The 4344-nt window shown below is 16.7% G+C and overlaps 1 long non-coding RNA gene across 1 annotated transcript in view; it reads left to right on the top strand.

The window, feature by feature from the left end:
- The window catches only part of LOC116186753, a 21136-nt gene that overhangs the window by 7425 nt on the left and 9367 nt on the right, over nt 1–4344 (top strand). The window contains exon 2 of the long non-coding RNA XR_004151760.1: nt 1024–1203. This is a non-coding gene — a long non-coding RNA (uncharacterized LOC116186753). The remainder of the gene's footprint in view (nt 1–1023; nt 1204–4344) is intronic.

Here is a 4344-nt window from a genome sequence, read left to right as displayed (position 1 = left end):
TATTTTATCTTATAATTCTATCTAATAATTTATTATTATTATTAATTCTTTAATTAAATATAGATATAATAAATAAATTATTACTAATAATAATGTTTCTGTTCAACATATATATATTAACTTATCAAATCGAATCCGGNTAAAATTCCACGAACTCAAATAATTAAACAAATATAAAAAATAAATGTTAAAATAAATATTAATGACCAATATCTAAATCCATAAAATATTATAGTCAATACTAATCTTATAAATATAATATTTATGTACTCTAATAAAAAAATTAAAACAAATATTCTTCTAAGATATTCAACATTAAACCCAGAAACTAATTCTGATTCTCCTTCAATTAAATCAAATGGAGTTCGATTTAACTCAATTAATATTCTTATAAATATTAAAATATATAATGGATATAATAAAATTGAAAATTTAATTTTATTCTGATAATTAATAAATTCATAAAATGAATATCTTTCAATCAACATTATTAATCTAAAAACTATAAAAAATAAGTTAATCTTAAAAGAAATTATTATAGCAACTAATCGTATAGATCCTAAAATTAAATAATTACAATTAGAAATTCATCCAATAAATAAAACAGGATAAACTCCTAAAACTAATATTATAAATAAAATTTTATAATTTAAATAATATATTGAATAAATTCATGGATATAAAATTCATAACATTAATGATAAAAAAAATATTATTATTGGCCTATAAATATACAAATTTGAATAATTAAAAAAATATCACTCTTTAGATAATAACTTTAGTGCATCACTAAAAGGTTGAAATAAACCTAATAATAAAATCTTATTTGGATCTTTACGATCCTGAATATATCCTAAAATTTTTCGTTCTAACAATGTTAAAAACGCAACACTAATTAAAACTATAATTATTAAAATAATTAAATTAAAAATAGAAATTATTATTTATTAATTAATTTATTAATATAATTAAATTCTAAATTTAATGCACTATTATGCTAAAATAATATACAATATTATTTAGTAATTTTATTTAAATTATTTATAAATTAAGGTCCTTTCGTACAATTAATTTAATTTTTATTATAGATAGAATCCAATCTGACTTACGTCGATTTGAACTCAAATCATGTAAGATTTTAAGAGTCGAACAGACTCAAAAATTTAAACTTATCTAACTATCATTATATATTAATTTCTTACTGTATTTACTATTTTATTCTATTAATAGATAGCTTATTTATTATAATGATTATTTTTTAATTTTCAAATTAAATTGAAAAATAGTTAATCGATTATAATTTTTATTAATATAAAAAAATTTTAAAATATAAAAGAAATCTATTTATAAAGAATTATATTTTTTTAATTTTTATTCTTTTTCTAGAAATCGAAAATGCTAAACTGAGAATAAAATTAAATTTGAAAATTGAAAAATCAATTTGAATATTATACATATAATACTATATAGTATTATATACATAGTATAATATGTGATATAATATCTATATAGTAATTAACCAATAAAAATAGAATATAATTAAACAGTTATTATTTCTTTTAATAATACTTGTTCTTTTGTGAGATGATTAATTATTTTATTTTTTTTTTTTTTTTATTATAATTGTTTCATAAAAAATCAGAAATATTTATCGGAATATATATATTTTGTCAAAAAAAGATTAAAGAAAAAATTCATTCAAAATATTTTTTATCGATCAAGTGAAAAATTATTTCATGTTTTCCTTATTACTGCTGAACGAATTTTATATACCTTATATACTTCTCATTGTATTTCTTTTTATACGCGTGTATATCTACATAATAAAAGATGAAAAGTTGTATGCAGATGCAAGAAACAAACAAGTTCCTCGAATTCATCCATGAAATTGTTTCGCATACCGAATTCCTAACAATTGTGTCATGTTTTATTTTTTATGCTAGCAAAATATATGAACATGTAAACTGGAAAAAAACACAAAATTTTATTCCGCTTATTTCATTATCCTTTATTTAAAGTGATGAAATATTATAATATATGTGGTTCTTTAAAAATTTGTTTATAATTATATTTTTTAATTTTTAATTTTATAATTATAAATTTTTAATAAAGATAATTTTTACATATTTGATAAAAATTTACAATCAAATCTTATTATTTAAATTATCTAAAATGTTTTTAAAATTATTTTATTAATCTTTTAGTGGATAAGAAGTATAATTATCGTTTTTTTGATCGTACAAGATTTATATATATTATGCGATTTGATTTTTATATATGTATTATTTTCTATTGTGTTTTTTTTTTCTATTGTGTAATATTTAAAAAATATGTGACATCTTTCTCCATAGTTTTTCTATAAGATTAGAAAATTTAAAATAATTAATATAGTTTTATCGCCGCGGAATGTTTAATAGTACTCTTTAAATTAAATAAAAGAATATATACATATACGTGTGTGTATATATATATATATATATATAATGACAATATAATTACATTAAAATAAATTAATACTAAAAATCATTAACTAAAAATAATCTTCTAAAAAATTCATAATATACTTCACGATCTTTCTAAACCACAATGCACAAATTAAAAATTATTAATTTAAAAGATAATCAATTGTATCTTAAATTGTAAATATTGTATTCTAATAGAATTATTCAAATAAGATTTGAATATTTTAAGATTAATTAATTATAAGATTAATGAAATAACCGAAATTTATGATTTTATATATCATTTATATCAGAATATATCATTTTTCGATTGTTTTCAATTATTAATTTTGTTAAATTATTAGCAAATTTTAAAATAAAAGATTTTTTAATGAAATATTCGTAGATTGAAATTTATTTTGTAATATATTTCACTAAAAATAAAATATAAACTTAAATAATAATTTGTTTTTTCATTGCGATGGCAGCACTATCTTGAAAAGATATTGCTGAAGAAGAAATCTTCTATATCAACAGCAGAAAATAATTGTTAATTGATACAAACAAGAAAAAGGATAAACATCATATTTTACAGAATTTTATATCACATATTCTCAAATATCAAATTCAAAAAAGATAAAGAATTTTTTACGCTATTTAACATATCATAATCTAACATAGTATAAATAATAAAATTATTTAAAAAATATAAAATAAAAATCTATGTTTATATTTCATAAATTTATAAATGTATAAGTTCATAAGATTTAAAAATTGAAACGAAAATATTATCTATCACTTTAAAATTTTTATCTAAAAAATATAATCATGTTTATAGCTAGCTCATATTATTTTTTATAAAATATATTTTTTTATAATATATTTTTTTATAAAAAACAGTATCTAACGATTTTTGGCAATCGAATGACATACTAATAATTTCGATTTATTAAAATTGAGAAGAAAGATATTCATATTTTTATAAATTAGAATACATTGAATATGACAAACATATCAATTTCGAAAAAACTAAATTATAAGAAATATTTTCAATGTTAATTTTGAATTAAACATAAAATTAAAATATATTACATAAATTACACAAATATTCAATGTAAAAGTAGATATATTTAAAAAAGAAATATATAAGAATATATATGAAATATATACATAAATGAATTGATTATAATGATTTAACTATTTTCATCTCTATGTAAATAAAGAGTTAAAATAAAAATAAAAAATTAAAATAAATAAAATCTTACCATATTTGCATAAAAACCTCTTGCTATAATACATGCAAAAACTGTTACACTTTCAAAGCTATTTTATTTTTGAATTAAACTATCAAAAAATCTATCAAAAAAATATTGAGATCTAATATAATGATTAAATATACATGACTCATATTAAACACATATTAAATAAGATTTAATAATAAATAATCTATAATTAACCTACAATAATATTTGTTAATAAAAATTTTATGTAATTATACACTTTTGCAGATGAAATGCAATTATCACGATTTTTTTAGATTGATAATATGCGCATTATAATGTTATAATGCATTATATTTTAATTTTATGTTTTAATTTTTAGATTTTGACGGCTTTTTGATTAACTAGAATAATGTAGTTTTCTATTCACTTTAGCTGCGCGATAATTGAAATATAATATATATATAAATTTTTAATTTAAAAAAATTTTTTAAATAATAATAATAAAAAATATCCTGAGATTGATATTAGCATGAAGATACCTTAAGAGAGGAATCGATCTCGAAAATATAATGACATATAAGCAATATATAATAATATTTACAATTTTCATATCATTTTAATAATAAAGTGTTTTTTTTATTCAAAAAAAAATTTCAAAAAATTCTCAATGTTTTATTATA

This window comes from Apis dorsata, unplaced genomic scaffold (genome assembly GCF_000469605.1).
Source record: "Apis dorsata unplaced genomic scaffold, Apis dorsata 1.3 scaffold_52, whole genome shotgun sequence".
Classification (NCBI taxonomy): domain Eukaryota; kingdom Metazoa; phylum Arthropoda; class Insecta; order Hymenoptera; family Apidae; genus Apis; species Apis dorsata.
Note: the sequence above shows the minus strand (reverse complement) of the source record. Positions and strands in the feature narration are given on the sequence as shown.